Raw genomic sequence first — 13114 nt, forward strand, 5'->3', positions numbered from 1 at the left:
GAATGATTTAGCAAGAGGGCTTGATCGTGTTTCACAAAATTTAGAGAAGTTTGAATGTAAACTTGTTCAATCTTGTGGAGTAAAGAAAGACAAGACAAAGATTGACTCTAGTAAATTGCAGGCTGATCCGATTAATGACGGAAAGGATGAATCTTTTGATGATATTCAAGAAGAAGAGAAGCGCGAAAAAGAGTTCAAACATGAGGAGGACGTGGTTGATGAGCCGATGGTAATTCATAACAAGAAAAATCCGAGTCTGTTTAATGGTGAAACGAGTGATCCTAATCTGACTTTGGGGAAGGAATTGTTACGTGTTGATAATTGCTCGGATTGTAAAAACAACGAAATTTATCAACCCCATCTTGATAGATCAATTGATAAGATACTCTACGGTGGGAGTTATCCGTTCTGTTTATTTTTGAATTCGGTTTTTATGGAGACTCACGGTGTTAATGCTATATCTGGAAAGTGTTATTTCGTTTTTAAGATACATGTGCAAGGAGGGAGGCGGGGTGGATGGCACAAGCATGGGAGGCTCTAAGGTCATAAACACTGCTTAAGAGTTGCTGCTACGAAGGAGGTAGAAGGGATACTATCTAAGATCGTCATTACAATCATAATTAAACATGTATAAGTCATTTTTTATCCCAGTGGCAAAAGTTTGAGGGCAAATGTTTTTAAAAAAAGGAGAGAATGATACGGGAGCATTATCGAACGAAGAAGACGAAGACAATGAAGCTGAATGACACGGACTTCGTGCCGTGAGTAGTGCACGGTTTTCCTAAATTTGTGTAGAATTAGATTAATTAGTTTATTTACTGTCTTCGAATAAAATTAGGAAACTGTAATTTTCCAAATCTTAGTATTGTTAGCTTTCTTTAAATCTGGTTGTTAGTTTAGTTATTAATTAAATAAGGTTTCCTAGTTAGTTTAGAAAAGAGTAAGATAACTGTTTAGGCAAGTTAAGGAATTAGATCTCGAGTCAGATTGTGACATCGAGTAGGATTATAAATAAGGCCGATTTATGACCTTATTTTTCAGAGTATTTAGATTATGAGTTTTTAATAAAAGTTCACATATTGTGAGCTATAAAATTAATCTTGCGAGGTAAGTTTGTATTTCTTCCTTGAGAGGTTGAAGTTATAGTAGGTTGAGCTATAACCTTGCGAGGTTAGAATGAGATCCACTATCATATCTTATTAGCTTGATCCAATTCACGCACATCATTCAATCTAATTCTTGTTTCCAATCATTAACACAAAAATTCTCACACAAACAGCTTGTTATTCGTTAGTTTTCAAGATTTCAATCCGTTTTTAATATTATTCCGCTGCCAGTTCTACAAACCCTAATTCGTTCGTTGAAATCCAACGAATTCTATATCAAAGTTGTAACCAGAGCAAGGTTTAGATCTATTTCTCAATAGATCTGTCTTGGGAAGAAGGAAATCATAGGGTTGAAGAAACTGAAACATGCTTTGAAGGAGTTAGAAGAGTTTGAGCTTTCTTTATTATTGAATGATTTAGCAAGAGGGCTTGATCGTGTTTCACAAAATTTAGACATGTTTGAATGTAAACATGTTCAATCTTGTGGAGTAAGGAAAGACGAGACAAAGATTGACTCTAGTAAATTGCGGTGATCCGATTAGTGACGGAAAGGCTGAATCTTTTGATGATATTCAAGAAGAAGAGAAGCGCGAAAAAGAGTTCAAACATGAGGAGGACGTGGTTGATAAGCCGATGGTAATTCATAACAAGAAAAATCCGAGTCTGTTTAATGGTGAAACGAGTGATCCTAATCTGACTTTGGGGAGGGAATTGTTACGTGTTGATAATTGCTCGGATTGTAAAAACAACGAAATTTATCAATCGCATCTTGATAGATCAATTGATAAGATACTCTACGGTGGGAGTTATCCATTCTGCTTATTTTTGAATTCGGTTTTTATGGAGACTCACGGTGTTAATGCTATATCTGGAAAGTGTTATTTCGTTTTTAAGATACATGTGCAAGGAGGGAGGCGGGGTGGATGGCACAAGCATGGGAGGCTCTAAGGTCATAAACACTGCTTAAGAGTTGCTGCTACGAAGGAGGTAGAAGGGATACTATCTAAGATCGTCATTACAATCATAATTAAACATGTATAAGTCATTTTTTATCCCAGTGGCAAAAGTTTGAGGGCAAATGTTTTTAAAAAAAGGAGAGAATGATACGGGAGCATTATCGAACGAAGAAGACGAAGACAATGAAGCTGAATGACACGGACTTCCAGGCCGTGAGTAGTGCACGGTTTTCCTAAACTGTGTAGAATTAGATTAATTAGTTTATTTACTGTCTTCGAATAAAATTAGGAAACTGTAATTTTCCAAATCTTAGTATTGTTAGCTTTCTTTAAATCTGGTTGTTAGTTTAGTTATTAATTAAATAAGGTTTCCTAGTTAGTTTAGAAAAGAGTTAGATAACTGTTTAGGCAAGTTAAGGAATTAGATCTCGAGTCAGATTGTGACATCGAGTAGGATTATAAATAAGGCCGATTTATGACCTTATTTTTCAGAGTATTCAGATTATGAGTTTTTAATAAAAGTTCACATATTGTGAGCTATAAAATTAATCTTGCGAGGTAAGTTTGTATTTCTTCCTTGAGAGGTTGAAGTTATAGTAGGTTGAGCTATAACCTTGCGAGGTTAGAATGAGATCCACTATCATATCTTATTAGCTTGATCCAATTCACGCACATCATTCAATCTAATTCTTGTTTCCAATCATTAACACAAAAATTCTCACACAAACAGCTTGTTATTCGTTAGTTTTCAAGATTTCAATCCGTTTTTAATATTATTCCGCTGCCAGTTCTACAAACTCTAATTCGTTCGTTGAAATCCAACGAATTCTATATCAAAGTTGTAACCAGAGCAAGGTTTAGATCTATTTCTCAATAGATCTGTCTTGGGAAGAAGGAAATCATAGGGTTGAAGAAACTGAAACATGCTTTGAAGGAGTTAGAAGAGTTTGAGCTTTCTTTATTATTGAATGATTTAGCAAGAGGGCTTGATCGTGTTTCACAAAATTTAGACATGTTTGAATGTAAACATGTTCAATCTTGTGGAGTAAGGAAAGACGAGACAAAGATTGACTCTAGTAAATTGCAGGCTGATCCGATTAGTGACGGAAAGGCTGAATCTTTTGATGATATTCAAGAAGAAGAGAAGCGCGAAAAAGAGTTCAAACATGAGGAGGACGTGGTTGATAAGCCGATGGTAATTCATAACAAGAAAAATCCGAGTCTGTTTAATGGTGAAACGAGTGATCCTAATCTGACTTTGGGGAAGGAATTGTTACGTGTTGATAATTGCTCGGATTGTAAAAACAACGAAATTTATCAATCGCATCTTGATAGATCAATTGATAAGATACTCTACGATGGGAGTTATCCATTCTGCTTATTTTTGAATTCGGTTTTTATGGAGACTCACGGTGTTAATGCTATATCTGGAAAGTGTTATTTCGTTTTTAAGATACATGTGCAAGGAGGGAGGCGGGGTGGAAGGCACAAGCACGGGAGGCTCTAAGGTCATAAACGCTGCTTAAGAGTTGCTGCTACGAAGGAGGTAGAAGGGATACTACCTAAGATCGTCATTACAATCATAATTAAACATGTATGGTTCATTTTTTATCCCAGTGGCAAAAGTTTGAGGGCAAATTTTTTTTAAAAAAGGAGAGAATGATACGGGAGCATTATCGAACGAAGAAAACGAAGACAATGAAGCTGAATGACACGGACTTCCAGGCCGTGAGTAGTGCACGGTTTTCCTAAACTGTGTAGAATTAGATTAATTAGTTTATGTACTGTCTTCGAATAAAATTAGGAAACTGTAATTTTCCAAATCCTAGTATTGTTAGCTTTCTTTAAATCTGGTTGTTAGTTTAGTTATTAATTAAATAAGGTTTCCTAGTTAGTTTAGAAAAGAGTTAGATAACTGTTTAGACAAGTTAAGGAATTAGATCTCGAGTCAGATTGTGACATCGAGTAGGATTATAAATAAGGCCGATTTATGACCTTATTTTTCAGAGTATTCAGATTATGAGTTTTTAATAAAAGTTCACATATTGTGAGCTGTCAAATTAATCTTGCGAGGTAAGTTTGTATTTCTTCCTTGAGAGGTTGAAGTTATAGTAGGTTGAGCTATAACCTTGCGAGGTTAGAATGAGATCCACTATCATATCTTATTAGCTTGATCCAATTCACGCACTTCATTCAATCTAATTCTTGTTTCCAATCATTAAACCAAAAATTCTCACACAAACAGCTTGTTATTCGTTAGTTTTCAAAATTTCAATCCGTTTTTAATATTATTCCGCTGCCAGTTCTACAAACCCTAATTCGTTCGTTCAAATCCAACGAATTCTATATCAAAGTGGTAACCAGAGCAAGGTTTAGATCTATTTCTCAATAGATCTGTCCTGGGAAGAAGGAAATCATAGGGTTGAAGAAACTGAAACATGCTTTGAAGGAGTTAGAAGAGTTTGAGCTTTCTTTATTATTGAATGATTTAGCAAGAGGGCTTGATCGTGTTTCACAAAATTTAGAGAAGTTTGAATGCAAACTTGTTCAATCTTGTGGAGTAAAGAAAGACGAGACAAAGATTGACTCTAGTAAATTGCAGGCTGATCCAATTAGTGACGGAAAGGCTGAATCTTTTGATGATATTCAAGAAGAAGAGAAGCGCGAAAAAGAGTTCAAACATGAGGAGGACTGAAGGAAATGTAGATCTATATACATACTAACATACTCATATATGTAAAAATTAATTTGTCATAAAATTAAAGGTGGAACTTATGCATGCAAACTAATTAATAAAATGAGAAAGAAACATGTTCTTACAATGTGATTTCGATTCATATGGGCACAAAAGAGATCTCCTTCTCTTTTGTTCTTGAGATCTCCAAATGAAAGAACAAGGATTCAAATGTAGAATCCCTCCCAAAAGCATATACCCTAGGAATACATCTTAATAACCAATATTATTTAGATCTAGTAATAATATTAGTTTTTGCTACAAAATTGATACAAAATAAATTGTATTTTTGCTCTTGAAAATTTCGGTCAAGAGATGGAGTAATTTTTGTGAGTTTATTTCTCTAGAATTATCATAAATTGTAGAGTGTTTTTGATGAATTTTCTTACACTAGAAAATTGGATGGGAAGAATGAATTATTGTATTAAGAGAAAAGCTCTTCTCTCTTTTCTTGTGGAGTGGCCGAAAATTAGGCTTGGGTAGGATGCCCAATACCTTTTCATTTTGCTCTTCTCAAAAGCTTAGGTTTTGCATGCCTACTTGTTAGCTTTTATCATTGTGTTTATACTTAAACAATTAACACAATTTCCACTAACTCCCTCCATTTATTTCGGTACACTCACATAAAATAGATGAGTCCATTTTATTTGTGATTTTGTCAATATGTCACATGTGACACATTTCATGGCATCTTATTTATAAAATATATTTTTAACCATTAAAAATCAACATATTAATAAAATATGTCACTTATAAAAATTATCATTGTAATTCATAATTACTTGTACCAAAAGTGTTTTCCGAATTATAAATTACAACATTCTGTTATTTATAATAATTTATTCATTCCGATTCAATTGTTTTTGTAAACAATAATTTCATCTAAGTAATAAAATAATTCGATTACTTAGACCGTGTCTCATTTAATCATATTTACAATAAGATACGTAAATTATACTCACAAAATCATCCGTCAATTTTAAGCAATTTAATTAACTCGTATCGGTATACGATTAATTAAATAATCAATTAAGAGTATTTCCCTATAGGTATGACCTAAGGGGATCAATAGATCACCACCGTCGCACGACAAAAGTAATGTCAAACTCGTAGTCACCAATCATTACCGATATGTGTGGACCAGTTGACTGTAAAATATTACATCCCATATGTATTCTTAAAATGAGATTTAATAATGATATTTAAATCATGTGATCGCACTATTGTTGAGGACACATTTCCCAACAATCTCCCACTTGTCCTCGACAAGTGTGCGTCACCAATTCTCTTGTCCTATTACTATCTCCCACTCAATGCAAGGTGTCTTTCAGGTCGTACTTGCAAGTGATCATATCGAGAGTGGTTTCCTCGATCCGGAGAATAAGCGATTGACCGGATTTATCCACTCGGATACCTTCCGAGCGTGGCCACGCATTTCCGATTCATACTCCTCGAGTGGCCCCGAGATATTGTTTTAACCCCGACAAGGGGTGGACAATTCCTATCGCACTCATTCCCTTCGACTAGCCACAGCCATCATAACCTAAAATATGCCCATTTGACCCCATTTACGAAGGTCGTAGTAACACAAATCAAAGTTAATCTGAAACTGTGACATCTTAGGTGAACAGTCTTTAGTCAAAAGAATCGACTCATTAGAATACTATAGTAGCTCTCGCCACGACCAGGCTATATAAATTTGCCGAACTCTATAAGCGGTCACTGCCCGACAAAGTGTTCCTAACGATGCCTATGTGATCGACTAGTCATCTCACATGACTCTATGGCACTTGAACTTGCCATCAATCGCATCACACTCTAGTCACTTCGAGACGTCACCTCATACAAGTGACTATGGGCGAACACAATGTTAATCCGGGTTCACTTTAACGGGGTTCAATTGTCTCTACAACCCGTTTGGATGTAACAAAGTATAATAAAAGAGTTTTAAAGTAAAACTCGAACGACAAATGCGATTATCACATATGAATAGTCAATGCCTGATTACTATTTCATATTCTATAATCTAATTTGATCTTGTACGTAGTTGTCCATTTCAATTCAATTGAAATGACATGACTCATCATGTTTAGCCTTTGAGAAGGCTTTGGTTAGTAGGTTTTATCAACTTCTTGTACCTTACTCAACCTTACTACATACTCGTTTTCCTTTGTAATGTATACATTTGCATTACAAAACTTTCTGAGTACGTGTCGAGATCCAATCAAGACATAGGCCCTCTAGCCTAAGAATAGCTCCCACTGTTTTCACAGTGTGCGGAACTCATCCTTCTTGCACATCTCATGATCGCAAGTGTACTCAATTTCCGTTATAAATATCTCTCATTGTTCTTTATTTCCTAGAACGATTCTAGAAAATCTACTTCTTAATTAACATTGCCACAATGGTATCTTAACCATCCTAATGTGTTTTGATTATGGTTTTGTCGGAAACCATGCGCAATCTCAATTGTCAATTGTCACTTGTGTAACACCCTTACACAAAATTGCATCATAAACACTTTGCTTTACTTCCTTAGTGCTTCTGCAAGCACTTAAGGGTAATCTTTATGGCTTAATTGGTAAAGATTACTTAAATTTGATTTTGAAAACAATTCATCATACTCAAAGTATATGAAGTGTTATACATCATTACTCATTTAATTGATCCGGCAGCGGAAGCAAATGGAATCAATCAAATATGTTCAATTTAATTGACCTAGTCATGAATCTTATCAACTTAAGACTTCTCGACGCTAATATCATGTGGATTTATCTTCATAAATCCGGATATTCAAGATGTATTATAATACTCCAAAAGTCTTAAATCATTCTCAATGATCAATATGTCATCCACATATCGGACTAATTAAAATTTCCGTAACTCCCACTAAACTTCATGTATAAACACAACTTCTCGACTTATCGAGAAATGTTTTATCACATGATCAAAATGTTAATTCTAACTCATTGATGTCCTACTTAAGACCCTCTCTTAAGTTTCACATTATCTTAGGATTGCAAGAATCTACTAAAACTCATGACATGTATTGAATATATTCCTTCTATTGAAGAAGTGGGTTTTAGATTCACTTGCTGTATGCATATCCTCATAATGAAACACAATCCCTAAGAAGATCCAAATAGACTTAATCATTTCAATTAGTGCAAAACCCTTTGCAACCAATCTTGCTTTGAAATATCTCTTTATTAGTGCAAAACCTTTTGTCACTAATCAAGCCCTTTTGTTTCGGATTTTCATGGCTCTAAGCCTTGTATTGAGTTGTGACTTAAACACTCTTATGTAAGTCATATGTTCATTACTTTCTAGAAGTAATCAACTTGAATCAACCAATTTCTTTTGTAAGTTATAAGCTCTTTACTTTCTTAAAAGTAGCATGAATTCATCATTTTTAACAAGTGACGAATTTAACCTCCTAGGTTTTGAAGAAACAATGTCTTACACAAAACGTCTCATGTAGCCAAGAAAGACCAGTTTCTTGCGACATAACATTCTTTGTGGCTCTTGAATAATTTCTCCCACTCTGTCTTCTAGAAATAAACTTGTATTTTAGAAAGACAGCTTCATGAGCCGCAAACCCGTCGTGCTCGTGATAATTGCAAGGGAAAAATGAGCATTTGTTTCTTGTTAAAACTTACAAACATGGTACATTACCATTTCATATCTCATATGATTTAGTGGAAAATAATTTAGACAAAATGATAAATTCCCAAAAAAGGATCAAGTAACCCAAAGTAACTTGATTGAAGTCCAAACCATATCGAATAGCGTTTGAATTCTTATCCAACCACACATTATTCCATAATGCGTGCTAAGAGAGATTAATTTGTGATACTATATCACAATTCATTTGGCTTATATCAAAGTCTTCACTTTGATAATCCCATGACGACTAAATCGTAATTCCTTGAACTCTTTGAAATTCTTCAAAGATTTCTCTATTTACCTTATTAAGTGAACATATTAGCGTCAACTTAAATCGTTGGTAAAAGAAAATGATCACCCTATTTTGGATCGATGATTTACAACCTCGATCTCCTTTTCAACCAAAAGGCACAAGACATGTTGCTTTGAATACAAGATACGCATATACCATTAACAATCTAATGGTTTCAAGAGTACTCGATAACTCTTTGCGTTCATCATTCCAAAATTTAAGGTTTAATCTTGGGTTACCAATTTGAGTCTTACATCATCTTCATGATATATCATTCTAGTTTGGTTTAGAATATAATCACCTTGATGATGGGCTAGCCATACATCAAATCATGGTGTAAAGGGTCACAACGGTGAAAACCTCTTTTGTATCTTAACAAGTTTATATTCTTATTTAGAGTTTATGCACTTAATAGTCATAATTAAGTACAACTTTAAATCCAAAAACTAGATTGAGTACACAATTACTCTATCTCTCGACATTATTGTTGCTAGTCGTCATATTCTAATCATCCTATGTATCAAGTACAATGATGAAAACCTCCATTGGTTTCTAATATCGACGAAGTAGTACTAGAAAATTTTTATGTTAATCAAATAAACAATTAAAGAAGAAGGTTCAATTAGATGTCCCACAACTAACTTGTTGATACTTCAATAATTTGGGGTAGTTTCCTTTCTCGTGTCCAACATTTAAGACAATGGAAACTTATCGGTCGGGATTGATAGGTTTAGTATCGTCATTCTCAACAACTTTACCTTTAACATTACCTTGTATCAATTCCATTATAATCTTTACTTCTTGAACCTCGTCCTCATCTTAACGGTTTAAGAGAATGCTCCCACTCATTTCAATGAGTCTTTGCTTTGAGAAGCAAAATTGAATTCATGAAGATTACTCTTCATTTGTTCGTTTTAGTCTTAAAACTTTCATTGAAGTGGTTGCGTTATTTTGGTCAATTATGAATTCTTGACAAAACTAATTACCAAAACAATTTATCGCTTCAAGGTACTTAATTCATTTAAGTACATGGAAAAACAATCCATTGTAAGTAGATGTGTTAGTCTAGAATCAAAAACCTGTTTGATAATGAATAACTTTAATCTATACTCTTTACAAGAGATCCTTAGCAATGGTTCGTTTGAGGTTTTAGAAGCAAATTTAAATTTTGTCTTTAGTTACGATGTTTTAATGGAGATTTGTATCAAAATCGAAATGATATCGTATATGAATTGTGGCAAAGAAATAGAACAATATAAAAACGGAATAGTGGAAAACTTAACATTTATCGTTTTATAAATACTTGAAATAACAAGTATAGCATTTACATAGTGACCTCTACCCAACTATGATAAATGATTCCAAGACCCAAATTCATATTGACTTAGGCACGGTGGGGCCGATACATCCTTTATCAATATAACTCGGTGGATTAACGTTTAATCGATTCTACTTTTAGAACTCTTGGTCGATAATATTACATTAACATTTATCTTTTAGCCCAAAACACATCCGACAAGGGCACGGTGGGGCCGATACATCCCTTATCAAAAACTTTTGTTGAGTTCAATCCAAATTTCGAATAAATGTGTCCATGATCCAAACCCACATTAACTTGGGCACGGTGTGGCCGATACATCCCTTATCAACATGAATTCGGTGGATAGACATTTATCACCCACTTCCCCTACGTAACAAGGTTTGTACCCCGGTGGGGCCGAGCGCACTCCCTCGCGAAATAGGTTTTCATGGTTTCTACTATTTGGTAAGGCTATGTCTCAATTAATTGTTTTAGCGAGAGGTCATGTCAATTTATTATCTATCACGTTTTAAGTGAACTAAAGCGGTGAACTACGATAATTCTAATTGACACGGTCGATAAACTCGATAAAAAGACAATGCATGTTTTGTTATGGCGATTTAGCAATGCATGTGACATAAAATAAAATGCAAGCATAAAAGTAAATAAATCCTAGTATGGCCTTTCCTAAAATAGAAAAACTATTTAACTATTACATTTCGGAAACCAACTCCATTGGTCCCTTGAACTTCGGCTGTGACACGCATCTCGAGGTAACACCGTCTTTATGTATCGCCATTCTTGAAGAAATCCGTCTTTGGGAACTCCAAGATGAATTTAAATTACATAATAAATTACATAATTTCCTATTATACATTTGTAACTAAAATAAAATAAATCTATTAAATTACAAAACGGTGATACGAGATCACAATAAAATTACAACCGAATCGATATTCCCATACATTTCGGGAAATACCAATTAAAATCTAAGGCCATACTAAGTAAAATTACATAATTCAAAAATTACATAAATTAAAATTATGACAATCATAAAGAAAATGCAGCATTATAATATGTATGAACATGCTCAATTTTATGCTAAATCGCCTTTAATTAGCCAATATCGTATATTACTCGGTTTTTACGGATTTGCGTGATTTCAACATTTTACAATCACAAAAATACATAAACTCATATTTATGCATAAGTTAATTACCCTAACCTCTTAGGACTCAAAATTTAGTCTTCACTAATAATTTGACCATAATTAACCCATATTTTATAAAATCGTTCAAAATGGACCAAAAATTACAAAAATAAGCTATAAACTTCAAATAAATCACAAAATTTCAAATAAATTCAAAATTTGAAATTTAAACTCATGAACATTCTGGAATAATACCATGACACTCATAATGTTCAAAAACTTAGGTTAAAAATTTCGAAATTTTTCCGGAAAAACAATGTTGCGGTTTATCGGTTTTAACTAAAATAATCATAAAAACATGGGAAAAATTATTTTCATTAACTTTTCAATTTTAGATCTGAAAAAGATAATAAAATGCCACATTAGACGTTTTTCCTAAGTCATAGATTATGTTTTATTAATTTTTCACTAATAATGTCACTATTTATGCTATTTTTCTTCAAAAATCCATAAATCATGCAAAAAGACTTCGTTATAGCCAATTATTTTACACACATCTTGTAAAATTGCATGTTACAACATATTAATTTTCTATGACCAGATTCGAAATTTAACTCATATTAACCTATTTTTCACCTATCCGAATTTAATAATGAAAAAACCATTTTTCGAGCATAACAAGTCCAAAAATAATGAAAATTTACAGGTTATCTCAAAATAATATGTGTGACAACATATCCAAAAATCAATGGAAAATTCGAAGTATAGCTAATTTTAGACCGAAAATGACATTTTAACTCATAAAATCATATTTAAATGCCATTAATGTATAATATGAACAATAAAAATCCGTAAAATTAACCAAAATATCCTAAAACATTTTAGGACCAGAAATATTAACATGCATGAATTAATTTCCTGATATATCATAATAACACAAATTTTACAAGTTTTATTTGTTATTCTTATAACTCGGAAAAACTTTTAACCGATTTGCATGCAAACAACCGTGGCTCTGATACCGATTGAAGGAAATGTAGATCTATATACATACTAACATACTCATATATGTAAAAATTAATTTGTCATAAAATTAAAGGTGGAACTTATGCATGCAAACTAATTAATAAAATGAGAAAGAAACATGTTCTTACAATGTGATTTCGATTCATATGGGCACAAAAGAGATCTCCTTCTCTTTTGTTCTTGAGCTCTCCAAATGGAAGAACAAGGATTCAAATGTAGAATCCCTCCCAAAAGCATATACCCAAGGAATACATCTTAATAACCAATATTATTTAGATCTAGTAATAATATTAGTTTTTGCTACAAAATTGATACAAAATAAATTGTATTTTTGCTCTTGAAAATTTCGGTCAAGAGATGGAGTAATTTTAGTGAGTTTATTTCGCTAGAATTATCATAAATTGTAGAGAGTTTTTGATGAATTTTCTTACACTAGAAAATTGGATGGGAAGAATGAATTATTGTATTAAGAGAAAAGCTCTTCTCTCTTTTCTTGTGGAGTGGCCGAAAATTAGGCTTGGGTAGGATGCCCAATACCTTTTCATTTTGCTCTTCTCAAAAGCTTAGGTTTTGCATGCCTACTTGTTAGCTTTTATCATTGTGTTTATACTTAAACAATTAACACAATTTCCACTAACTCCCTCCATTTATTTCGGTACACTCACATAAAATGGATGAGTCCATTTTATTTGTGATTTTGTCAATATGTCACATGTGACACATTTCATGGCATCTTATTTATAAAATGTATTTTTAACCATTAAAAATCAACATATTAATAAAATATATCACTTATAAAAATTATCATTGTAACACATAATTACTTGTACCAAAAGTATTTTCCGAATTATAAATTACAACATTCTGTTATTTATAATAATTTA

The sequence above is a fragment of the Silene latifolia genome, chromosome 9 (assembly GCF_048544455.1).
Source record: "Silene latifolia isolate original U9 population chromosome 9, ASM4854445v1, whole genome shotgun sequence".
Taxonomy (NCBI): domain Eukaryota; kingdom Viridiplantae; phylum Streptophyta; class Magnoliopsida; order Caryophyllales; family Caryophyllaceae; genus Silene; species Silene latifolia.